This window comes from Choloepus didactylus, chromosome 1, assembly GCF_015220235.1.
Source record: "Choloepus didactylus isolate mChoDid1 chromosome 1, mChoDid1.pri, whole genome shotgun sequence".
Lineage (NCBI taxonomy): Eukaryota > Metazoa > Chordata > Mammalia > Pilosa > Megalonychidae > Choloepus > Choloepus didactylus.
In genome coordinates this window covers 72205119-72233049 of record NC_051307.1, presented here as the reverse complement: position 1 = coordinate 72233049, position 27931 = coordinate 72205119, and the positions used below count along the sequence as shown (strand labels likewise).

Genomic DNA, 27931 nt, shown 5'->3' with positions numbered 1-27931 from the left:
TTCCCCCTTGGGAACTAATTTTCAAGGGCTTTCACCGTGCTTTTCCCTTTTCTTCTCCCACTAAATATCCAAATGTAGCTATGAAAGCAAAACAATAGTATTTATCAGACAGAAATTAGTGCATTTTATCCAACACCACTGCTTATCTTAGAGATTTAAATTTTTACAGGAGAAAGAAAACTTATTTGCATACTTCATATAATATTTAGGTACTCTGCCTCCACTTCAATAGATAATGGGTTCTGCAGTACTTTAAGCATGAGAAGATTGCTTCTTAAAATTGAGTTTTTAAACATCTTAAAATTGAGTTAAAATAATTTCAGGATTCTTACAGATATTTGCACACAGATGTTCCCAAGCATTATTCACAATTGCAAAAAGAGGGAGGCAATCCAAGTGTTCATCAACAGATGCATGGATAAACGAAATGTGGTATGTACATATTATGGAATATTATTCAGGCATAAAAAGAAATGGAGTTCTAATATGTGTGACAACATGGAGGAAATTTGAAAACATCATGTTGAGTGAAATAAGCCAGATACAAAATGACAAATATTGAATAATCTCACTGATGTAAAATAATTAGAACAAGCAAATTCGTAGAGTTATAAATTAGAATACAGGTTACCAGGGACTGGGGAGACTGTAGGGAATTGGGACCTAATTCTTAATTGGAATAAAGTTTCTGTTTGGGGTGATGGAAAAGTTTTGGTAATGGATGGTGGTGATAGTAGCATAATATTATAAATGTAATTAACACCACTGAATTATGTACTTGAATGTAGTAAAAGAAAGAAATTTTAGGTATTATATGTTACTAGAATAATTATTTTTAAAAAAAACCATAGGACTGTACAGCACAGTGAACCCTAATGTGAACTATGTACTTTAGTTAATGGTATAGTTATAATAATATTGTTTCATCAATTGTAGCAAATTAATGAAAAGTGTTAGTCATAGTGAAAACTGTGTGTGTGAGAATGGTAGAGGGAGAACTCTGTATTTTCTGTGTGATTTTTCTGTGAACGTATGTGCCAGTTTGAATATATTGTGTCCCCCAAATGCCATTATCTTTGATGTAATCTTGTGTGGGCATACCTGTCAGTGTTGATTAGATTTCTTTGAGTGTTTCTTTGGAATGCACCCCACCCAGCTGTGGGTGATAACTCTGATTGGATAATTTCCATGGAGTGTAGGCCCACCCATTGGGTGGGCCTTGATCAGTGGAGCCATATAAATGAGCTGCTGGGCAGAGGGAACTCAGTGCAGCTGTGAGTGATGTTTTGAAGAGCTTGCTACAGCCAAGAGGGACACTTTGAAGAATGCACTGGAACTGAGAGAGGAGCTTCAGCTTAGAGAGACATTTTGGAGATGGGCCTTTGAAAGCAGACTTCTGCTCTGGAGAAGCTAAGAGAGCAACTAAGAGTGATATTTTTGAGGAACTGCAGCCTAGTGAGGAGTGTCCTGGGAGAAGGCCATTTTGAAACCAGAACTTTGGAGCAGATGCCAGCCATGTGCCTTCCCAGCTAACAGAGGTTTTCTGGACAACACTGACCATCTTCCAGTGAAGGTACCTGATTGCTGATGTGTTACCTTGGACACTATGCCCTTAAGACTGTAACTGTGTAACCAAATAAACCCCCTTTTTTAAAAGCCAATCCACCTCCGGTGTTTTGCATTCCAGCAGCATTGGCAAACTAGAACAACCTATAACATCTCTAATAAGAAATTTTTAAAAATCTAATCAACAACAACAACAAATTGGGCTGCTTTCAAGTGTCAGTGGATTCCAAGGGCCTAAGTCCTAGGGTCTCTTCCCCTCTTCCCCACTTCCCACACAACTATTCAGTTCTCACACCTGTCTGTTCCAGCATCTAAAATATATTACAGAAACCCTATACCTATAAAAGACTTATGAGAAAAGGTTTAGTGGGCAAAAAGAATTGGAAAGTGTGGTGTCTCAGACTGGGTTCTCCAGAATGTAGACTCTAAAATGTAGCTTAAACCGCAGATTATTTAGAAGTGTTCTTGGAACCAACACTCGTAGAAAGTGGGGAAGAAGGAGGATTGGGTAGAGTGAGAAGCTGACTTGCAACATATTCCTAACAACAGCCTTCACCAACATCCCAGGGAGCTCTGGAGTTGGAATGGCCATTCAGAGTTATCCTGAGATGGGCCAAGGGAACTTCGTATCCCTGCACTGGTCAGTCACTGGACATGTGCTACTCCAGGGAGAGGCATTACATTAGGTGAGGTGGTTCTTTGCAGCTGAGACAATTCCCAAAAAGGGCAGCCAGCAAATAGGCAGCAAGTTCTCCCTCGAAGGGGGATCTGGGCAGTACATCAAAATGCTGCCACATGGGCCCTACTGAAGCACCACTTTTGGAGAGCTGCACTAAACATTCACATATGGATGGCTTTGAGAATCTGGCACTGAAGAAACCATCCAAATGTGTTTCTCTCCTAATATCAATTAATATCCTATGGAACTAGTGTTCCACAGAACTTGATTTAAGAAATGTCTCCTTAATCTTACAGGGCTTTGCAGGTTGTGTTAAAAGAAATGTAAATAGATGGTTTGCTCCAGGTTCTCCTGCCCATCAGCAGCAGTCTATCAGTCCTGGATGAAAACTTTGATGTTGCTAAGTTAGTGTGCCGGTTTGAATATATTATGTCCCCCAGAAAAAGCCATATTCTTTGATGCAGTCTTGTGGGGCAGACATTTTGGTGCTGATAAGATTTGCATGGAAATGCGCCCCACGCAACTGTAGGTGATAACTCTGATGAGATATTTCCATGGAGGCTCCCATTCAGGGTGAGCCTTGATCAGTGGTGCTATATAAATGAGCTGACAGGCAGAGGGAACTCAGTGCAGCTGTGAGTGATGTTTTGAAGAGAAGCTGCAGCCAAGAAAGACACTTTGAAGAAAGCACAGGAGCTGCAGATGAGAGACAGTTTGAAGATGGCCATTGAAAGCAGACTCTCACTCCAGAGAAGGTAAGAGAGGACAAAACCCCGAGTGCAACTAAGAGTGACATTTTGAGGAACTGCAGCCTAGAGAGGAACATCCTGGGAGAAAGCCATTTTGAAACCGAACTTTGGAGCAGATGCCAGCCACGTGCCTTCCCAGCTAACAGAGGTTTTCCAGACACCATTGGCCATCCTCCAGTGAAGGTACCCAATTGCTGATATGTTACCTTGGACACTTTATGGCCTTAAGACTGTAACTGTGTAACCAAATAAACCCCCTTTTATAAAAGCCAATCCGTCTCTGGTGTTTCGCATTCTGTCAGCAGAACAGATTTTGGTACCAGAGAAGTGGGGTGCTGGTGCTGCTGTGTTTGCAAATACCAAACATGTTGGAACGGCTTTTTAAATGGATAAGGGGAAGATTCTGGAAGAATTGTGAGCAGCTTGATAGAAAAGGCTTAAACTGCTTTGAAGAGACTGTGGAAATATGGACTCTAAAAATACTTCTGATGAGGCCTTGAGCAGAAATGATGAATGTGTTGTTGCAAACTAGAAGAAAAGCAATCCTTGTTTTAAAGTGGCAGAGAATTTGGCAAAATTGAGTCCTGAGCTTTTTCAGTCATATTCTCAGGTGAATGGGAATGTGGCTTTATTTTTCCATTACTGAACTTAATTTACTTCCTAAGCTTTCATTCTGCCTACTGACAAATACATAATACACATCCATAACTTTAATCATTTTCCAGGTAAAATGGACTTACATTTTTTTTTGGACATTTTAAAGTAAGTTAATACAACATATTTTCTCTCTTACACCCAGGGTTGCATTTAAGCTCCAGTTGACTTGGGTCATGTCATGGCATTGGGAGGAACACATGTAACTCTTGATTAGCATCTGTCCAAAACTGGTGTGCTGGTTTGGATATATTATGTCCCCCACAAAAAGCCATGTTCTTTAATGCAATCTTGTGGGGGCAGTTTTATTAGTCTTTTGATTAGTTAGGGTGGAAACTTTTTATTGTTTCCATGGAGATGTGACTCACCCAACTCAGTGATACTTTTGATTAGATTATTTCTATGGAGGTATAGACCCCATCCATTCAGGGTGGGTCTTGATTAGTTCACTGGAGTATTTAAGAGAGAAGCTAAGAGCTGACACAGGTGCCAGATGCTTACTGATGCTTGGAGACATTTGGATATGCTAAGCTAAGAGATGATGCACAGAGTTTGCCCCAGGAGAACCAAGCAGAGAGCTGAGAGAAGCTAAGAGACCCAGAGACATTTTGAAGAAAGTCATTTTGAAAAGCAACCTGGGATTAAAGGACCAGCAGACACCAGCCATGTGCTTCTGAGGTGACAGAGGTGTTCTGGATGCCATCAGCCTTTCTTCAGTGAAGGTGTCCTCTTGTTGATGCCTTAGTTTGGACACTTTATAGCCTTAGGACTGTGAATTTGTAACCAAATAAAACCCCCTTTATAAAAGCCAATCCAATTCTGGTATTTTTCATAACAGCAGCTCTGACAAACCGGAGCAACTGGCACCAACTGAGATGAGGAATGTCCTTTCTGGTCTTCACTGACGTCACCTGCTATGCTGATATCTGATGAGATGCCTGCATTTCCATCCTGTATCTGTTCAAAGAGTTTGCACTTTGAACTTCACATCTCTGGCTAAGAGGTCCTTCAGGTCTCTCAGCTGTCAGGATCATTCTTCTAATGTTCTCAGCCACACCAAGAAAAAGTTGATCCACCCTCTAGCCTCAGGCAGTTTAGGATCCATCTGCCTAGACATTAAATGTAGGTGTTTTTACACCAGTATCTAATGCCACAATGTCAAAGACAACTCCATAGAACTTTCTCTCTCAGGGTATCCAGAAAGGAAGTAGGGAACTGGTCTCTCTTTCCGAGATTAAGTATATTTTTTTTCTGGGGGTTCTTTCATGCTTTAATTCGAATATTGAAACTACTCTTCAGAAACCCTCACAAACAGCTCACTCTCTTGCTTTCTGTCCAACTATAATTTATTTCCTTCTCACCTAGCCCTGAGATTACTTTCCTCCTTGAAGTGAGTATGGAAGAGGATAAGTATGGAGGGGACAGTTAGACAAAATCTCCCAATCTAATTTTTTAAAACTTTTTATTTTGAAATACTTGCAAACTTATCGGACAGTTACAAAAGTAATACAAATTACATACAGAGAATTCCAACATACACCTATCCCTCCAGATACCCAGATCCACCAGTTTTAACATTTTGCCATATTTGCTGTATCAGTCTATCCATATATCTATTAACCATCTATCCATCTACCTATTTGTCAATCAGTTTTCTGAATATGTCCCAATAATGTCATTTTGAGTCTTTTCTCCTCCCTTGTTAGATCCTATCCAGGATCATGTATTGCATTTAATTGTCATTGTCTCTTTAGTTCCTCTTTCTTTTTTTTTAAATTGTGGGAACATATATATATAACATATACTTTCGCATCTCATCCACTCTCAAGCGTACCATCGAGTGGGATTAATCACAATCACAATACTGTGGTACCCTTCACTACCTTCCATTACTAAAACTTCGTAACTCCCTACATTGATGTCTCTATGACCTTCATATTCTCTGATATTTTCTTTGCAGTTACCATGGGGCTTAAATTTAATATCCTAAATCTATAATAATCTTGTTTGCTTTGAACCAACTTCAATAGCATATAGAAACTATGGTTCTATACCCCAACATCCCCCCCCACCTTTATGTATGTAGTTCATGTCACAAAAATTACAGGTTTATATGAGTCCAAAACCACTGACTTATCATTATATATACATTTTTGCATTTGTCTTCTAGATCATGGATTACAAATCAAAATACAAAAATACAATAGTACTGGCATTTAATTTACCCATGTTGTTACTCTTACTGGAGATCTTTATTTCTTCATGAGTGTTCTGGTCTGCTAATGCTGCAGAATGCAAAACACCAGAGATGGATAGGCTTTTATAAAACGGGGGTTTATTTCACTACACAATTACAGTCTTAAGGCCACAAAGCATCCAAGGTAACACATCAGCAATTGGGTACCCTCACCGGAGGATGGCCAATGGCCTCCGGAAAACCTCTGTTAGCTAGGAAGGCAGCTGGCATCTGCTCCAAAGCTCCGGCCTCAAAACGGCTTTCTCCCAGGACGTTCCTTTCTAGCAAGCTTGCTTCTCTTCAAAACATCACTCCCAGCTGCACTCTCTCTCCTCTTTGAGTCAGCTCATTTATATAGCTCCACCGATCAAGGCCCACCCCAAATGGGCGGGGCCACGCCTCCATGGGAACATCTCATCAGAATCATCTCCCACAGCTGGGTGGGGCACATTCCAAGCAAATCCAACCAGCACCAAAACTTCTGCCCCACAGAAGACCACAAAGATAATGGCATTTGGGGGACACAATACACTCAAACCGGCACAATGAGGCTTTTATCTATTGTCTATTGCCTTTTCCTTTCAACCTACAGAACTGTTTTTACATCTTTTGTAGGGCCAGTCTAGTGGTGATGAACTCCCTCAGCTTTTGTTTATCTGGGAATGTCTTAATCTCTCCCTCATTTTTGAAAGACAGTTGCCATATATATAATTCTTGGTTGGCAATTACTTTCTTACAGCACTTTAAGTATTTCATCCATTACCTTCTTGCCTCTGTGGTTTCCTTTGTATTGGGGTTCCCTAGAACATGATATATTGCTTCTCTCTTGTGGCTTTCAGAATACTGTCTTTATCTTTGGCATTCTACAGTTTGATTATAAAATGCCGTGATGGGTCTATTTAGGTTTAATCCGTTTGAATTTCATTAAGCATCTTGGATGATTATATTCATGTCTTCTGTTCAATTTGGGAAGTTTTCAGCCATTATTTCTTTGAATATTCTCTCTGCCCTTTTATCTCTTTCTTCTCCTTTTGGGACTCCCACAATGTGTAAATTGGTACACTTGATTGTGTCTCACAGGTTCCTCAGGCTCTATTTACTTTTCTTTATTCTTTCTCCTTTCTGTTCTTCAGACTGGATGATTTCAATTATCATATCTTCAATTTCACTGACTCTTCCTTCTGCTAGGTCCAATCCACCATTTAATGCCTCTAGGAAATTTTTAATTTCCTTTACTGTGGTCTCCAACTCTGTTTGGTTCCTTTTCATAATTTCCACCTCTCTATTGATATTCTCTTTGTGTTTATCTTTTGTTTTCATGATTTTCTTTAGTTCTTTGTCCATGCTTTCCTTTAGCCCTTTGAGAATTTTTAGGACCATTTTAAAAAAGTCTTTGTCTAGTATGTCGCAGGTCTGGTCTTCCTCATCGATGCTTTCTAACACTTTCATCTTCTTCTTTGCTTAGGCCTCATATCCTGTTGCTTTGCATGTTTTGTAATCTTTTTTTGAAACCTGGATATGTTCATGTGCTGGAACTTAGACTCTGTGGCATCTATTCCTTAAGCTTGTATCCAGCCAGTGCAACCCTAAATTTTATGCCATAATTTTAGGTGTTGGAAACTCAAAAGCTAACAATTTACTTTGTGTGTTCCTTTTGGTGGATCTTCAAAAGCCTCCCTTTCCCCAAGACATTAAGCTTACACTTTAGTTTTGGAGGAGGCAAATTTGGAAGATGAGGGAGGGAAGGCATTGGGTTAAGGAACAAAGGGCTTGCTCCAGAGAAAAATACTCTTTTACTCTTCTATCCTATTCCATTAGTCTGTACTTTACTCCCTTAATTTCTGTAGTTTTATAGTGAATTTTGATATCTTCTTTAAGATTGTCTCAGCTATTCTAGGTCCTTTCTATTTCTGTAAAATTTTTAGATTCAGATTATTAATTTAAAAATAGCATCTTTTGGGATTTTGATAAGAGAAAATTAGAAATATTATCTTTAAAATATTGAGTATTTCATCCATTAATTTTGTTTATAACTTGATTTAAATATTCTTTAATTTCTTTTAGCAATATTTTTCAGTTTAAGTGTAAGAAAATTATAAATCTTGCACTTGATTTATTTCTAGGTATTTAATGTTTTTAATTCTGTTGTAAATTTTTAAAGCTTTAATTTGTCCACATGATCAAAATGACATATGATACAACTGATCTTGATACAGTGATCATGAATCATCTGATATTTTGATCTTGCTAAATTCTAATAGTTTGTTTTTAGATTATTTCAGATTATTTCATAGTCATGAGATTGTAACAATTTTATTTCTTCCTTTCTATGCCAGTTTGTATATATTATGTCCCCCAGAAAAAGCCATATTCTTTAATGCAATCTTGTAGGGGCAGATGGATTAGTGTTGATTAGGTTGGAACCTTCTGATTGAGTGTTTCCATGGATATGTGACCCACTCAACTGTGAGTGACATCTTTGGTTAGGATGTGACCTCTGATTGAATGTTTCCATGGAGGTATGGCCCCGCCCATTCAGCTTGGGCCTTGATTAGTTCACTGGATTCTTATAAAGGGTCTCACAAACAGAAGAACCTCAGAGCTGCATCCTAGAGAGGAACATCCTGGGTGAAAGCCCTTTTGAAACCAGAACTCTGGAGCAGATGCCAGCCATGTGCCTTCCCAGCTAAGAGGTTTTCCAGACACCATTGGCCATCCTCCAGTGAAGGTACTGGATTGTTGGTGCTTTACCTTGAACACTTTATGGCCTTAAGACTGTTACTGTGTAACCAAATAAACCCCCTTTATAAAAGCCAATCCATTTCTGGTTGTTTTGCATAAGAGCAGCATTAGCAAACCAGAACACTTTCTAATATTTATTTTTGCACTCCCCACACACTCTCCTTCATTACCCTGGCTAGGATATCAAGTGCAATGTTAAGTAAAAGTGGTAACCATGAGCATCTGATAAATTGTGCTTATCAGATTATGAATGTTTTCTTCTGTTCCAATTTTCTGATAATTTGTATTGTGTGTTGATATCCTCAATTGCTTATTCTGCATCTATTGAGATTATCATATGGTTTTTCTAATTTATTCTGTTATTGTGGTAAATTACATTAATTGATTTTCAAAAGCTTAACTTATTTCATGATGTATTAACCTATCTATTCCAAATTCTACTTGATAATCTTTTGTTTAGTATTTTAGCATCTAAGTTTATGATATTTAATAGCTTCTGAATAGGAAAGAGTTAAGCAGCTAGTCTGCAATCCATTTCTCTCTTGTTATTCAGGAGATGTCTCCAGGAAAGAAAGAAGGCATGTAACCCAGATTAATCTTCTTGCAAATATATTGATAACAGACTTTATCTAAATAAAATAATATTAATTGCTAGGAGGAAAGTCTTCACCTATGGAGTGATTTTAGCAGGATATCCCTATTTAGGATTGATTATGGTAAACAAAACCAGAATCTATTAATTTATGGGGTATGGTTTCCAGAAAAATATCAAGTAAGTTATATAATTATCTGGGTACAAAATGGAGAAATGCCATAAATGAAAATGCTCCATGTTGTGTGAGACAACCTCACTTAGATAACATATCTTTCCATCTTGGCCAGGGAGCTCATCCAATGCAAGAAGCCCAAGCACTGTTCAGGACCTCTCTCTGCTTTGCCTGTGCCTTTTGATTGCTTATATTCTTGACATTATTAGTAAAACCTTTATAAGGTAAAATCACTTATTTCTATGAGTCTGTGAGTCTGATTTGCTAATCTTATCTTTTATTTTAGATCAGACTATAATTTTCCTTTGTTATAACACCCTTGTCGGGTTTTGGTATCAAAATTACGCTTTCCTCATAAGACGAGTTGAGAAGTATTTCTACTCTCCTATTCAGTGGAGGAATTTGAGTAAGCTTGGTATTTTTTCCTTAAATGTTTGGAGGAATTTAATAATGAAGTCCTTTTGGCCTGAGGAATACCTTGTGGAAAGCTCTGTACTTCCCTATCATTGCTGCTGGGCAGATAAATAGAGTTAAATGCAGCATAACCTTGATGGGGAAGTGCTGGACCTGATAAGGGAAGAAAAACATTTCACAGTGAGGGAGCTGCAAGAATTAGTTAGCATGTACTAGCAAGAGCCATGGGAGCATTCCTGGGATTGGATTTTGAGGGTACTTTATCTGTAAGCCAGAATACAAGACAAGAAAAGCAAGAATTTACTTACTTAGGGACACTTTATTGGGACATAAGATTTATCACCTGGCAAGAACCTGAGAGGATGAGTCAAATTCATTGACAGGGTAGCCCTTAGAAGCCTGGAGATAGTGATGACCAACACTGAGCAAAGTGGAAATGCCCAAGTTGACCTAAATGATAGTAGATGGAAGAAACAGGTGGAGGGAAGTTGAAATGTTGGAATTAATATATCATGAGACTAGAGAGCCCTCCAGATAATTTTGTTTCAAGGAAGGGCCCAGGAGACACACGATTCACCAAGGCCATCAGGAATGTACCAGTGAGAGGCCACCAGCATCACTAGTGCAGTGGTGACTCTCCCTGGCCACAATCAGACTAGGATGAACAGTAGGTGAGGCAGTCACAGAACTCTTGTTAATGTCATTTTGGGCTTGATGGGCCCTTGAGTAAGAGAGGTCTGATAGCTGCACTTAACTACCAGAAGCCTGGAGACTGTAACTACTTTAACAACTAGAAAAGTTGGAGGGCAGTCAAGAGGGCTTGATCCAGAGGATGTTGGAGAGATGGTTAATTGAGCATAGCACCCCAGAGGCAAAATGTAAGGGCAACTAACAAGAGTGCTGCTTAGCATCTGCAACTAAATAAAGGCAAGAATAGAAAGAGGCTGAGGGCATTGGCCTCAATGAAGCACCATGATCCCTTGCTCATTTCTCAGACCTGACGCAATTTTCTGATACAGAATACACAGACAGAAGAGATGGCTGGGTCCCCTGGAAGAAGTACTCTGCCATACAGTGGCAAGTATATACTGTGATGATTTCCCAAGTTCTTCCCCAAATGGATTCATAGCCATTACTAGGGTGACTGGATACTGAGAAAGGGGAATACTTAGACATTTCAAGGTATGTTCATTTTAGTTTCCTAGGCTGCTTAAAGCACATACCATGAAATGTGTTGGCTTCAAACAACAGGAATTTATTAACTTACAGTTTGAGGCCATGAGAATGTCCACATCAAGGCATCATGAACGCAATGTTTTCTTCCCAAAGGTGGGCTGCCAGCGATCCTTGGCTCCTTGGCCACATGGCAAGGCACATGGCAGTGTCTGCTGATCTCTCCCTTCCCTTACAGGTTCTGTTGATTGCAGCTTCTTGGCTCCTGTAGTTTTCTCTCTATGCATTCATCCCATTTATAAAGGACTCCAGTAAGGGGATTAAGACCCACCCTGGGCTACACCTTAACTGAAGTAACCTCATCTTACTTATAATAGGTTTACACCATAGGAATGGATTAGCTTTAAAAAATATGATTTTCTGGGGTACCTACAGTTCCAAACCACCAAATATTGGACATTGATACCTGGAGACCCAAAGCATCATCATGGACCCCCTGTTAGAAGAGAGGCCCATGGGGCCAGTCCTGGTATTGGCTAAAGTCTGGCTTACGAGGGATATATTGGCTCTGCACACCCACCAGTGGTCAGTTCCACAGAGCCTCATTGTATAATTAGAAATGATATATTTGGCAGTTAGTGTAACACACAATAAAATCTTTGGCCTGTTTGTCAAAAGCTTTCATAGTGGGGAAATCCAAATGTAAACCTCTGAAACACCTCTGTATCCTGACTGAGATAGCAAAAAACAAAACAAAACAAAAAACATTTGGGGCAGGCAACAGGCAGAAATTATTGCCACCAGTAAAGATTTAAAGGATGTAGGTGTGGTAGTCCAATCATTTCTCCATTTACTTTGTCTTTCTGGCCTTTGCAGAAACCAAATAGGTACTGGGGAATTACTGTAGACTACTAACTTAGTATTAGCCTTGATTGCAGCAGCTGTGCCAGATGTGCTATCTTTACTCAAGCTTAAGAAGAGCTCAAGTACATAGTACCATTGATCTGGTGAAAGTGTTCTTTTCAATCTCAATCAGAAAAATGAATCAGAAACATTTGGCATTCTTGTGAGATAAACAGCTCTATCCATTTAAATTTTTGCCTCAAGGTTATGTTAACTGTCCTGCCCTGTGTCATAATATAGTCCAAAGAGACCTGGACAACCTGGACATCCTATCAAACATCATATTCCTTCATTACATCAATGACATCAGGCTGATCAGGCAGGATGAAGAAGAGGTAGTAGAATGCTGGGCAACTTATTCAGGGACATGTGCTACAGAGGTGGGAGATAAACCCTATGAGAACTGAGACTTGCAATTTCAGTGAAGTTTTAACAGGTCCAATGGATTATCTCCTCCAAAGTGAAAAACAACGTCCACCCACTACAAAAAAGAAGGAAGCATAGTTCCTGGAAGCCTCTTAGGGTTTGGAGGCAACACATTTCATATCTAAAAATAATGATCTAGCCCACGTACTAGGTGATGTGGAAAACTGCCAGTGGAGGAAAGGACTCTGCAGCAGGTCCAAGGTGCAACACAAGAAGCCCTGCCACTTGGCCATACAATCTGGCAGACCTTATCATGCCGATGGTGTTGGTGGTAGAAACAAATGCAGTATGAAATTTATGGGAAACCCTAGTGGGAGAATCACTTTGCAGGCCTCTGGGATTCTAATTATGCATGTTTTGCAAAACAGCTCCTTAGGTATTACTTGGTCTGGTGTAGATGGAATTCTTAGCTATGGAGCTCCAAATGACTTTACATCATGCATAGGACTCTGTTGAACCCATCAAATCATATAGTTGTATGGGACCAGAAGCAGACCATTCTTACAGATGCTACCTCTTGGATTAAGCCCACATAAGACCAGAGGGCACAAGTAAGCTACATGACAGGGTAGTCAATCTCCCCGTGCCACTCATCACAGCTGTATCAGCACCCCACCCCAGCTCACACTTATGGTCATATATGGGCAAATACTAGTTAACAATGTATTGCTCCAAGTTCATCCTTTTGGACAGCTCTGTGAAAATGGTCTGGGCCCTTTAAATATCTTTTCCTGTGCCACATGGCACTGAAGTTTTGTCAGTAGAGGATACAGGGGAGATATTGTAGGGAGAATTTTGCTTCCAGGTACTAACATTCTCCCTTGGAAGGTTCCTGCAGCTTGTGAGGCTTTTCTAGCATCGGGCTCCTGCAGCATGTATGGCTTCTCCAGTGTTCAGCTCCTGCAGTACATGGCAGCCACCAGCTCTCAGAGGTCAGATGCTTCCCCTGGGATCATCTCTCCTAACACTTGGACAGTTTTGTAGCAGAGGGCCTTTGATTCCTGCAGTGCTCATAGCTTCTCCAGTGCTATGCTCCTGCAGTGCACAGAAGCTGGCAGCTTTCAGCAGCTTCCCCTGTCACCTAGATGCTGGCAGTTCTGTAGCCGAGTACCTCAGTGACTGAGAAAATTCCCCACGGACAACTTCCCTTGGCACCCTAGAGAGTTGATTTCCAGCAAGTTCCAGAAGAAAGATGTCCAGAAAAATTCCACTGTCAGCACTATGACAGTGAGCCAGAGCTGTGCATTCCCAACAAGGTCTGAATCTCAGCTCTGGGTGTAAGGGCTCTTCCATGGGTATTTGATCTCATCCCTTGGGGGTAGTGACTGCTCCTTATATCTGGTGTTCCTATATACTTTGGAGTTTATTTTACTTTTTACTAGCTAATCCTTTGTCACTCTAATCCCTCTTTATAGTTAATAACTCATTGTATTAAACTTTCCCTGTTCAAATTACTGTGTGGTTTCTCTCTCCTGATTGGACTTCGAATGACAAGGGGTGGGGATGGGAGGCAATGCCCCAAAGGAGGGAAAGCCCAAGCTTGGTTTGCAGACAGTTGGGTCAGCTCAATACATAACAGCATGCCAAAAATGGGTGGTGGCTACGTTACAGTCACATCCAGGAGCGACCTTGAAGAGCAGTGGAAAAAGAAAAAAACTTTTCAATGGGTAGAATTGCAAGTGGTGCTCCTGGTCGTCATCTTTGTGTGGAGAATTGGCTCCAGGTGAGACTATGTACTATTCCTCAGGCAGTGGCTAATAGTCTATCTGTTCAGGAACTGAATGGAAAGGGATAGGAAGAGTGGAGACAAGGAAGTCTGGTGTAGAGGAATGTGGATGGACATATGGGAGTAGACAGAGGACATGAGGATTTTTGTTTCACACATTAACATCCACCAGAAATCATCCATCCTGGAAGAGGCACTTAGCAACCAAAGAAATAAAATGACTTGGCCAGATGAAGTTAGCCAGGTTTTATCACCAGCTATTCCCAGATGGCACAATGGGCACATGAATAGAGTGGCTAAGGTGGCAGAGTTGGAAGTTATGTATGGGGCCAACACATTGACTTCCCCTTACCAGGGGTGGTCTAACTACTGTAGCCTCTTATGTCTAACCTGTCAGCACGTAGACAGACGTTGAACCCCCAATGTGGCTCTACTCATTAAGGAGAATAACTGGTCACTTGGCAGCAAGTTGACTATAATGGGTCTCTTCTATCTTGAAAGGGTTAGTAGTTTGTCTTCATAGCCAGCCTCATAGAATGCTGGAAGTGTCTTCTAAAGGGATGACTAAAGTATCAATTTTGTGACAACAGTCTGAAAAATAGTCTGTCAGCCTTCAGGATGCAGTGTGTTCATTAAATCAGAGACATCTATATGGTGTTGTGCCCTCAATAGGATGATTACATGAGCCTAGAAATCAAGATGTGGCAAAAGGAGTGGCCCATTTACCATCACTCCCAATGGCCTACTGGAAGCCTGCAACTGTGCCCTCTCTAAGCTGAGAGGTACCGATTTACAAAGGGAGTACACTCTCGCTTGGGGCTGCAGTTCCCAGTGAACTACAAGAAGTGGTTGTCACCAGGGCCCTTGGACTCCTTGTGCCCAGGGACCAGCAGGCAAGGAGCCTCCATGTTGGCAGGATAATTGATCAAGATGAGCAGGAGGAAGGGCTCCTTTTACCCAATAGGGACAGAGAAGAGTATCTGTTATGGATCCCAGGTGATCCACTTGGGTGTTTACTGGTACTCCCTTGCCCCACTGTAACTGGGAACAGACACACACAGGAACTCTGCTCTAAGAAGGGGATGATTACTAAGCAATTGAGTTTGGATCACAAAATTAGGTTAAGTCACCAAGGACATTAAAGTGATTAATAAGTGTGAGGGGAATTTAAAATGGTACAGAGGTCAGCTCTCTTGTTTAGGGGAGCATAATTGACTGAGGGCCCCCATTGCTGCTTTCTGAATACACTGATATTTTCCAGCGAACGCTACATTTCCCATGCGTTGTTCCCATGGGAACAAATGACCGAGCAGAGCAGGTATGCTAATGCAAGCCCATCCCTGTGAGGCTGGGGGCTCCTCTGATGGGCAATCTTGGCCTGAGCATTCTGTCAGCCTGACCTTAGACCCCCCGCCTGGAACTGTGTTACAGTCTGATACGCTTGCCACTCAACCTTCTTTTCTTCACAGGGGTCAGAACTGCAATGCGGTCTAAAGATTCTCTCTGCCTCCTCTGGCTTCCTCTTCCTTTCAACCCTCACAAGCATTTCCCTAAATACATTTCTTGTACATCTAATCCTATCTTTACATCTGTTTCTTGGGGGTTCTGAACGAACTTGGACTTTTTGTCCTGGCAGGTGGTTAAGTAACTTGTGGATCAGCTTTCTCGTATTGATCCTTATTTTTAAGCTTTTCAAAGGGCAAGTCTAGTTTTCACTGTCAACTTAGTTTAGCCCTGTTTATGGAAGGTGTAACCTTTCTGGGTTCTCTAGTGAATGTCTGGAGTTCTCAGTAAGGACTGTCCACTGTGGCTGGATGGAAACGGAATGTCTCCCAATCCTGTGTTTTGGGTACTGCTCAGCTTACTATTCAGCAATCGACACAAAGGGATCATTGCAGAGTGCCTACATGCAGAAAAGTTGGCAATTGCAGAGCTCACTTTTTCTCCACTCTCAGGATCACAGTCCATTGCTGCCAGTTGTCGAATATCTGAAAAATTGCTTCATATAATTTTTTCTGGTTTATGGAGATAGTCAACTTTTTAAAACAGTTTCTAACATATGTATTAACAGCTATAAACTTCCCTTAAGCATTTGTTTTCACAGCATCCCACAAGTTTTGAATGTGTTTTCATTATCATTCATTTCAAAATGTTTTCTGAATTCCACTCTGAATTTATTTTTTGACGTGTTAATCATTAGGTATGTTTCTTAAATTACAAGAATTTATGATTAACTTTATATAACTGATTTATGGTTTAATTCAGTCTATATGACTTCAATCTTTTGAAATTTGTTGATACTCGATTTGTGATCCAGCATATTTTCTGCTTTGTGAATGCTCTGTATGCACCTTTAAAAATTTTGCATTCTACAGGTTTTGGATATAGTGTTAATATGTGAATTAGCTCAAGGGCTTAGTTCTGTCTTTCAAATCTTATATCCTTAATAATTTTGTCTGCTTTTCTGTTAACTGAGAGAAGTGTATTAAACTCTCCAACTCTGATTGTTCCTTTCCTTTTTTAATTTTTTTAATTTTTATTTTATATTATTTTTTTACTTTTTGCTCTGTAAATTTCTGAGGCTATTTTATTAAGGCAATTCAAGTGTAACATTAAAAATTTCAAGCAAATAATAATAATAATAAATTATCCAGCTTTTCTATGTATTCTCACCAAGAAGTTTGTTCTAAATACCTAGACCACCATCCAGTTCGTTCCTTAAGACTCAATCCATATGTCACTCTCCTATGAAGCTTTCTATGACACTCTTCCCTGAGCTCCCGATTCATTTGTTCTTCCATACTACTTAGCTTACACCTCTATATAGCATCTATTATCCCACCATGCACAGAGCTGTACTCTTTCAGATTATGTCTTTTTCATATGGATGGTGCCAATAAATAGCTCATAGTAGGAGCTCAGCACATTGTAATGATTAACTTGTGACAATTCCAGACCAAATAAGAGGACAACATTATGGGGGGTGGGGGGGGGAGGGTACAGGCAGAGAGAAAACTAGTTCTGATAAGATGGAGTCTCACAGAGGGACATCAAGTCAAATCATGCTGTTACCCACCTATTCCAACTAATATTAATGCCAATGCTTTATGGGATAGAAATCACCCAACTTTTCCTTCCTGTGTTTCTACCACCATCCCCCCCACTGGTTGTAATCTCTGTACCACTAGTGCTATTTGATGACAGAAAACAGTATCTTAGGAAAAGTTAACAAAGTTGATTTATGAAGCCCATAAAGACAGAAGAAATGGTTAATTTTATTTCTCCATTTTTCTCCAAACCATTCACAATATTTTCTGTGATTACATGAGTTTAGAAGATATCCATTACCTCCAGCCAGTGGTCAAAGTTCTCAAGCAGAATCGCTTTTTAATTGTCCAAATTTCAGTGTTACTTTCTATTTCTCATAACCATCATCCAAGGTGAAAACTGTTATTAACATACCTTCTGATACATTATTTTGATTATACAAAGAAGGGAGGAAATATTTCGACAAGGCTAACAATGCATTATGTAGGCTTCTAAGATGCTCCTTTGCACTGTCTTACATCTTTTGGACTTCCAATTCTACTCACAACTCAGTTGAAGAGTTCTGGGCAGGTTTAGACCTGTTTTGTGCTGACAGTGCCACACCATAAGCACGCACCAAGACTCTAGGCTCGGGTCTCAAGGATTCTCTGATGTGGCAATGTGCAGTGCCTGGGGTACCAGCTGGGCTCTCATGTCTTTACAACCCAGAAGCATTGGGAGCAACCCTCAACTTATAGGTAATGGCTGTTGCTAGAAAAAAGGCTTCTTTGTCCCTTGGGCAGACAGTTCTGAGACGACATTTAATAAAAATCCTGAGGAGGTTCTGCATTAAGTAACCAATAGCAGTGGTGGACCACTTGATAACAGCACCTTGTTTTGCTTGGATTTCCTTTCCCTCTTTCGCTGTTTACTCCCCCACCCCTCATTCCTGCTCCCTAGGATCATATTCCCAAATAAAATGTGTTTACCTTTTGTCTCAGGCTCTGCTATCAGGAATAACCTATACTAAGACAGTAGGTAAATAGGTTGTTGGCAGATTATATAATACAGGAATGTAATATTCCTTGACTCTGTACATGCTACAAAGAAACACATATTCAGCTGGCAATGTACTTGTTGGTAATTTTGATTATTTTGCATCTTTTTTTCCTTTTGGAAAGATCATCATCTATCCTGAAACCTGGCCACCTAAGGACAAAAGTTGGTACAAATTAATTTATCATTGAATAGGTATATTTTCTGTGATGATGGCTCTTAGCAATTTGGTTGGATACTCCAGTGCAATCAATACACAGGAGCTTTCAGTCTACTTAATCAGCCAAAGCTCCTTGTTGCTTTGGAAACAGCCATATCAAATTTCTTATTCTCCTTGGTAAAAGGTGGATCTTTTACTGCTCTAATCCTTTTTTTGCTAAGAAACTCAAACACACATTAAAAGTGAAAATATTACTGGAATACTATCAGGGCTTTCTTTATTTTTAAAGATATTATTGACTACCCTTGTGCCAGTTTGAATGTATTGTGTTCCCCAAACGCCATTATCTTTGATGTAGTTTTGTGAGACATTTTGGTGCTGATTAGATTTGCTTGGAATGTGCCCCACCCAGCTGTGGGTGATGACTCTGATGAGATATTCCCATGGAGGCACGGCCCCACCCATTTAGGGTGGGACTTGATCAGTGGAGCCATATAAATGAGCTGACTCAAAGAGAAGGAACTCAGTGCAGCTGTGAGTGATGTTTTGAAGAGGTACAAGCTTGCTAGAGAGGAACGTCCTGGGAGAAAGCCATTTTGAAACCAGAACTTTGGAGCAGACGCCAGCCATGTGCCTTCGCAGCTAACAGAGGTTTTCTGGATGCCACTGGCCATCCTCCAGTGAAGGTACCCGATTACTGATGTGTTACCTTGGACACTTTATGGCCTTAAGACTGTAACTGTGTAGCCAAATAAACCCCCTTTTTATAAAAGCCAATCCACCTCTGGTGTTTTGCGTTCCGCAGCATTAGCAAACTAGAACAACCCTGAAAGATATGGGGGTTCTTAGGAATAAACTAATATTGCCCACATACCAACCCAAGTAAGAATGTTAATTTTTTACTCATTCAAGGTACTGAAGACACAACTGAGAAACAGATAAAATACAGACAAAATAGAACCTCTACCTCTTGGAATTTATAGTCTAGTGGTGGGGAAAGTGAGACAATAAGCAAATTAAAGAAATATACAGTATTTCAAATAAGTGTTACAGATAAAAAATAAACTAGGGATGAGGGAGAGAGTATGTTTTGTTTACTCTAAAAAAAAAGGTCTCACTGAGAAAATGGCATTTGAACAAAGAATGAAGAGGCAAGAGCCAGCCACATAGATAATTGGGGGAGGAGCATTAGGCAAGAGGGAAAAGCACATGCAAAAGCCCTGACAGAAAGAGGCCAGTGTGGTTGAGAGATGTGAGCCTTAGAAGAGGTCAGAAAGGGCATAACAAAAGGAGGTATAGTACCAGGTCACGTGGGAGAGGGGTTCTCAATGGATTCATGGCCATACTGTGCACCTACAGGATATTTTGAAAAACTGTGAGGACATTTTGGTACTACTGGTTTGGGTGGTGCTACTGGCATTTAGTGGGCAGGCACCATTTATGTTCAAAGTACTGGAATGCTCAGAACAGTTCCACCTAACAAGCTGCATGGCTTTCAAACGCCCTACTGCCACTCATGCAGATGTAAAACTGTTTACAATTATTCATGTTAACTTCTAAATTGCATTAATGGCAAGCTAGGTGATTTGGATCACCTCTATTGGAAAAAAGTGAACATCTGGAAAAATATATTTGATCTTTGGAAAGCTATTGGCTAGTGTTTTTCAAAAATTTTTCCTGCCCCCTACTCTCTCTCTTTTCCTTCTGGGACTCCAATTACATGTATGTTAGATCATTTGATACTATTTTGAGTCATTGGTACTGTGTTTAATCATTTTTTTCTCGGTATACTTAAATTTGGATGATTTCTACTGACCTGTCTTCAAGCTTACTGATCCTTCATGCTGATGTGTCCAAACTACTGATAGGTCCATCAAATAATTTCAGATATTGTATTTTTCCAGTTCTAGGACTTCCATTTCATGGAAAGAAATGTATCTGTAGCTCTCCTTAAATTTCCTAACTCTTTACTTATTATACCCATCTTTACTACTGAGGTCCTTTAATAAATTTGTCATGGTCATTTTAAGGTTTTTGACTACTAATTTCAACATCAGTAGGTCTATTTCTATTGATTTTTGATAGATGACAATGCAGAGCAGTGAGAAAAGGATGGTTTTTTCAAGTTAAGAACAAAGGTTTACTGGGTAGTTATACAAGAAAAAAAATTAAACCCTACTTCACACCACACATCCAAATCAATTTTAGGTGGTTAGTAGATTTAAAGTTTCAAAGAAAAATAATATGTTTTTACACAGTAAAATAGGAGAATGCCCTTGTGACCTTGGGGTAGGTAATCATTTCCTAAACAGGATAGCAAAGGCCCAAACCATAATGAAAGACTGATAAATTAAACTTCAAAACAAATAAAAAATTTACATTCATCATAATCTAACAATCTAAAATGCAAGGCATAGATTAAGAAAAGGTGTTTGCTTGCAGCATTCATAACTGAAAACGGATTCACATGTAGACTATATAACGATCTCTTGCAAATCAAGTAGAAAAAGACAAACAACCCAACAGAAAAATAAAATCACTTTATTAAAGAGGATATCCAAATGGCCAATAATTGATGAAAAGATGACCTTTTTCATTAGTCATTAGAGAACTGCAAATTAATTTCATACAACCACCAAATGTTGGTGAGGATGTGGAGCAACCAGAATTTTCATCATACATTGTTGGTGGGAGTGTAGGTTTGAAAAACTGTTGGCAGTATCAAATATAGATGATCAAAAGTATACCTTATAACCAAGCTATTCTACTTTTAGCTATATATCCCAATAGAAATATTTATCTATCTGAACAGATTTGTATAATAATGTTCAGGGCAGTATTATTTTTGATAGCACCAAAACTGGAATCAATGTGAATATTCAATATCAGTATAAGGAACCAGTCACAAAAGACCATTATGTTATATTATTCCATTTTTATAAAATGTCCAGAATAAGCTTATTTATAAAGACAGAAAGATTAGTGGTTGCTTAGGGCTGGGACAGGTGGAGAGTTAGGGGGAAATGATAGCTAAAGGGTACAAAGTAGTTTTGTAAGGCAATGAAAATGTTCTAAAATTGATTGTGGTATATATTCATATCTGAATATACTAAAAACCATTATTGTACAGTTTAATTGGGCAAATCATATGGTACGTTAATTATATCTCAATAAAGTATTAAAAAAGAATAACAATATAATAAAGAATAAGTTGCAGTATATTCATCTGTACAACTGAATGCCATACAGCATTAAATAAAGTAAAACGAAAAACAAATACCCACTATATGCAACAACATGGATGAATCCCTCAAACATAATATGGAGTGAAAGAAACCAAATACTTTAAGGTATTTAGTGAATAATTCATTTCATGTGAAATTCAAGAATTGACAAAACTAATTTGTGTATTTGAGCACAGAGTAGTGGTTATATTTGGGGAGAAGTTGCCTCTAACTAGGGCAGGAGGATGAAGAATGCTGGTAATATTTCATTTCTTGATCCGGGGGTAGCTGCAAAGGTATATCTGCGTCACTCTTTGGAAGTTCATTGAATTTGTACATTTAAGGTTTGTGCACTTTTCTCTATGTATGTTGTAGTTAGTTCAACAAAAGTTTATTAAGACGTAGTTTAAAAATTTCAATAGTCTCGTAAACTGCCCTACTAGTATGCTTTGAAAAAAACGACTAATAGAACATAAACATTTTAAGTTATTTTTTGTGGTTTGGGATTATGGGGAATTTTTCAATTTTCTTCTATTTACCGTTCAATACTTTCCAAACTACCAAGGTGGGCATGTTACTTTCATCACTAGGGAAAAAAAAAAAATTGTTAAAATGCAATTGTCTTGAGATACTCATGCATTCTTTCTATACTCAACTGATTTATTCAAAATGTAAGGACTATGGCTTCTGCTCTGAAAAGGGAAGTGTTTGCTTGGTTTAGAGCGAAAGAGATTGTCACTGCTAGTATGGGGATTTCCTGGTGGCTTTGACGATCGCCAGGAGAGCATCACCGGCCACCTCCAGACCTTACCAGAGAGGAGGAGACGTGCAGGTGTGGCGATCCAAAAGATTGTGATCCGGGCCGGGGCAGATGAAGTCCGAGTAAACCCGGAGGCTGGCAGACCCTACCGGTCCTGGGTCCTTATCACAAAACTGGTCGGATGTGGGAAGGGGTGAAGGACTAACCTAAGCTCTAGCGCCCTCTGCTGGGTAAAGCGAATAGTAATCCGTATGTTTTTGTACGGCCAGCAGCTAAGAACATTTTTGCATTTTTAAAAGATGGTTAAAGCAAAGAAACAATGCCGAATATGCGACAGACACCGGCAAAGGCCCGCAAAGCCTAAAATAAAAAGGCTGCCGACCCTGTGACGACAGACTCCAGGTCTTAACGTATTTTCAAATTTTACCTGCGCACGCGCTTGCTGACAAGGAGCCCTCGGTGGAATGAGAGTGCCCTTTCGGGCAGTGGTACCATGCTGGTAATGTCGTTAGCCAGACACAGGAAGTCAGAATCCACTAAAGGAAGTATGAGAATTCACCTCTGAGAAATCCAGCCTGAAAAAGGATGGCCTGACGCGACCGGCCCACAGTGGCTCTTCTTGGCAGAAGGCTGCAAAGGGATGAGTGATCACTGCAGTCCTCAGCGGATGGCTAGGAGTAGAGTGCACGTCTTCCAACTGGGAAAGCATCGTTGTCTCTCTTGGAGAAGCCAACGGAGCCTTTACGGGAGTTTTCTTTCCTCTGTTGCATTAAGCTGCTCCCGATTGCTTGGTCCGTTAGGCTGGTGGGTAACTTTGCAAGAAGCGCGGCGTGGGTGCGGCCTCCCACCCGGCGCATGCGCAGTGGCCGCTTTGGGGGTCCTCCCACCGCGCAGGCCTTGGCGGCGCCAACCTCAGCAATCCCGCGGAGTGGGCGCTTTGGGAGCCCCGGGAGAGAAGACTGAAGAGGGACGACGCGGCGAAAGGACACGTACAATATTTTTTGCTGAATAATTTGAGAGTTTGTGGATATCTTAACCCTTTCCCATAAGTGTTGCCAAAAGAGAATTTCATGTAATTCAGCTTAATACTTAAACGTTATGCCCCAAGAAAAAGAGATTCTTCTGTATCAAGAAGTCTCAACTGAGGCGCTATGACATTTTGGACAGCATGAGCCTATATTGTGGCGGTGGGACTGTCCTAAGGACTGTACAATGTTTAGCAGCATCCCTGGCCTCTACCCGCTAGATGCCAGTAGCACCCCCTCCTCCACAGTTGTGACCATCAAAAATATTTCCGGACACTGCCAGATGCCCCGGGGGTGAAGTGGGAGTGGTGACATCACCCTTATTGAGGACTGTTGTCCCCACATTGTCACAATACAATGACCACACTTAGGAAATTTAATATTGTTGCTCAGTGTAACCTACACTGCATATTCAAATTTTCTTAATCGTCTCCAAAATGTTCTCCATGCTCTGTTGTTAGTTTGTAAAATACAAAAGGATCAAATTTTGCATTTAGTTGTCAGGTCTCTTTAGTCTCCTTCAATTTAGAAATGTCCCCCGCCTTTTTATTTATTTTTCTGGCATTGACATTTCTGAAAATTCCAGGTCAGTGTCTTTTCAAAATGTCCTTCAATTTGGAGAGGTTGGATTGGTTTCCTCGTTATTAGATTCACACTGAATATTTTTGTTTTTGTCAGTTTTTGGTTGGATTCCTACCTAGGTGATGTTATAGCTAATTTTCTCTATTTTCAAATGACTGTCAGCTTTCTTAATAACATTATTTTAAAAGTAGTTTTTCCCGTGATTTGAGATATTACCTTTATCACATGTATAAATTTCCATATTGAACTTGGGTCTCTCTATTTTTTATTTTTTCCTATGATCTGATCATCTATTCATGTACTAATATTACACTGTTTTAATTACAGGGACCACATAACATATTTCAGTATCTGGCAGGGGTAGGCCTGACTCATTGCTGTCTTTTTTTGTTTTTAGTGTTTTTCTGGATATTCTTGCCTATTTATTTTTTTCCATATGAACTACAGACTCTATCTCCAGAAAAAAAAATGTCTCTAAAAAAGATTGGGTTTGATATTTTATGTTGCATTTTCCTATTGAAGAACAAACTGTATCTTTCCTTTTATTCAAGTCCCAATTTTGAATCTTTCAGGAAAGTTTTAAAGTTTTTTGCATATAGGATTTGCGCATTTTGTATGGTTTATTTCAAGGGTATTTTTTTTGTTGGTAATGAAAATGGGGATGTTTTGTTCTATTTCTCCTTATGGCTACATATTGCTGAAATATGTAAGGGGATTGATTTCTATATGCCATTTTATATCTTGCTACTATATTGAATCTCCTATTGCTTTTAAGAGTTTTCATTGATTCTATGGTTGTCTCTATTTGCACTTTCATGTAGTTGCAGTGATTATTCTTTTTGAAGCTCAAATTAATGGCCAGTTTTTGACTAGTAGAAGACACTTCATATTGGCTCCTATGTTCATTTGACACGACCTCAAATATCTTGATAATTTTCTTGTTTTCTGACTTTGCAAGGGGCAGAAATACAATATTTTGTACACTTACTGCCCAAGAATCAGCTATTTCTCAAATAAGTCCTCCTTACTTTCAGTGAAAATGGTATTTGGAGACCACAATCTGGGTACACTTAAAGATGTTCAGGGTTAAATGGCTTGTCATTTCTTCTCAGACTTTTCAATGGTATATGTAATTTTTTAAAGCAATATGGAAATGTGTAGTTTTTAAAAGAAAGATAAAAATAAATCATAAATTTGTACTGATATTTCAACTCTATGGAAAGATTATAGGATTTTCACTTAACATATTGATTTTATACTGTATTTCTCTTCTCGTAACCTGAAAACTTGATTCTTAATGATATTAACATTATTACTTATTTACTTTCCCCATAATATATATCTAATAGTTCTAAAATACCAATACCAATATTGCAACTAACAGTAAGAATGCTAAATGCAGTTTAATACAACTAAGTTAATTTGTTTCAGGTTGTTTTAAAATCTACTTAATTAAAAAGAAAATTAAATACAGATTGGATTAAAAAAAAAAGTAATCCCTAAATGTTTCTAACTTTTTGAGTGGAATGTCTAATTCATTTATTCAGTTTTTATATTTTTATTGATATAAAGATTTAAGGCTATGAATTTTGTTCTAAACATTCTTTAGCTGTGTCTTGTAGATTCTGATACCGTGTTTTTGTTATTTTTTTTCTAGGCTTTCTCAGTATCATTTGGTATTTCCCTTTGAAACAAGCTTTGTTTAATAGGAAATATTAAGATTTCAAGGTGGGGAGCCTTTCTTATATTTTGATTGTTATTAATTTCTAGTTCTATCATACTGTTGATAGGGAATATTATTTGTGATATTTTTAATGTATTTTTTGAGTTGTGTCTTTAATACCTAATAAAGAGTTAATCTTCTTAAATGTATTTTGTGTAAGTTTTTTTCTTTCTTGGTCTAAAAGGAGTATACTAATGTCTGCCATTATTTATGTATTTCTATTTACTCTTTGAATCGCTTGCAGTTTCTATTTTATGAAAGTAGCTGCTATGTTATTGCTGCATACATTTTCATAAATATTTTATTTTCACTGTGAATTGTAGCCTTTTGCATTATAACGTGTTCTTTTTTGTCTTGGTAAAGGTTTTGGCCTGAATTCTACTTTATTGGATTTCAAAATCTCAATTCTTGCTTTCTTTTTATTTGCATTTTCTTGGAATACCTTGCCCACACTTTCATTGTCGGAATTTCTGAATTGTTTGCCTTAGGTGTTTCTTTTATACACAGCTTTAGAGTTGGATTTTTCTTTGGCATCAATACAGTATTTTTTTTTCTTTTAATAGTGACATTAAGTCTATTTACATTTCATGCTGTGGCTGATATCTTTCATCTCAGTTGTCCCATGTCATATTATATTTACAAATGTAATAGAAGTCATATTTGGTGGTGGTAAGTGCTATTGAGGAAAATCAACAAAGGAGAAAGGGGGGATGGGTAATGCTGAGGGGAATATTCCTTCTAAATAGGTGGTCAGGGAAGGCCTCACTGGAAGGTAACTTTTGCAGAAACACTTGAAGGAGGTGAAGGAATGAATCATTTGGATATTTGTTTCAAGACTTCCGGGCAAGAAGTACAGCAAGGGCAAAGGCCCTGTGGGCACAAGAATACTTGGTGTGTTTCCAGAAGGCTGTTTTGACTACAGTAGAGTAAGCAAGAGAATAGGAAGGGATCAGGCCTGAGGGATAAAGCCATGAGGATATCCCTGTAAGTCTTGGTCTGGAAAGACGACCATTCCCCTTCAAGGGGAATTTTAGTGCTAAATGTTGAAATAATATTACTGCTACCATATAACAGTTATAAATTAATGATTCTATGGAAATACATTAATAACTTTGGGAATTTAATCCTATGTAGGAAGGGAAGCCAGGCTTGTGGATATTATATTTTGGGGTGTAATTTATATTATGTATATAAACAGTTTCATCTCTGCTGGCTTTGAGAACTAGATTACAAAACACCTTTCCAAACCTGTAGCATTGTAGTAATCTTTGAATATATTTTTCAAATTTCTGATGTTTCGGGTTCAACCCTATATTCTACTCCAGACACTTTAGATACATATATTAAACAACTATACCTTTTGGCTATTTGCAGGTGTGAGTTTTCATGGGAAGGATTTTATTGAAACATACATATCAGTGGACTGTATTTTGGCCAATAAAATGTTCCAAAAGCATAAAAATATTAAAATTCTGTACTCAGAATCTTGACTAAAGGACAGAAAATGAAATAGAAGTTTTAAATTCTTTTAAAAAGTCAAATATTTGGCTTAAAATATTTTTTTTTCTTCTTATAAAGAAATCTGTTGTTTTAACAGAAAACTGTGGCAGAGAAAGTAGAATGAAATGGGTGTGTATGGGGGAGGAGTGGGAGTGAATTAGGATGGTAATCCAGAAAAGCAGAGCCCAGGTTTCAAGTGGATGGAAACACAGAAGGGACAAACTTTAAATATATGCAGTGTTATTTCCTCCTTGTCTTTATAAGCTTCATTTGGTAGCGTTTTAATTTTCTTTTCCTTTTCCCTCCTTTGTTTTTTCTCTTCTTAAACTAAACTGTCACAGTAAAATGCTGTCTGAATAAATCACAACTGAAATAGACAACTGAAGGATGCATTGTAAAATAGGACACAAAACAAAAGACTTCATCTGAGAGCTGAGATCATCGCGGCTCACACAGACTCGGTGCAGCCATTCTAGAGTGTTTCTCCGAGAATGGGACGGTGTCTGCAATTCTTGGTATGCTATTGCCCCCTGCTGTTCGTGAGGAAACACTGACTACACAAACTGCACTTTTTACTGCAATGTTGAGGGCTAGCTATTAGAGAAAGTTAGACGACGTAGTTCATAGATTTTAAAACTAAGTAATTAAGGAGGTGCTTTCTAAAAGGCTGAATATCAAAGGAATTGCACATCAGCTTTCCCTTCTCCCTGTGTCAAAAAAGAAAGATGTTATGATGGAGTTATTTGGCTAACAAATCCAATTTTTCTTTTACGTTTCTGAGGGGAGCAGAGCAGAACTGAACTTAGAGACAAATTTCTAAGGAGATCGGAGAGTAGGCA

The 27931-nt window shown here is 39.0% G+C and overlaps 1 protein-coding gene and 1 long non-coding RNA gene across 2 annotated transcripts in view; both read left to right on the top strand.

The window, feature by feature from the left end:
• The window catches only part of LOC119515629 (basic proline-rich protein-like), a 575210-nt gene that overhangs the window by 294042 nt on the left and 253237 nt on the right, over positions 1–27931 (top strand). The window lies entirely within an intron of this gene.
• Positions 390–27470, top strand: LOC119532872. Its single transcript, XR_005216573.1, has 3 exons — positions 390–432; positions 25527–25597; positions 27434–27470. It is a non-coding gene; the product is annotated as an uncharacterized LOC119532872 (long non-coding RNA).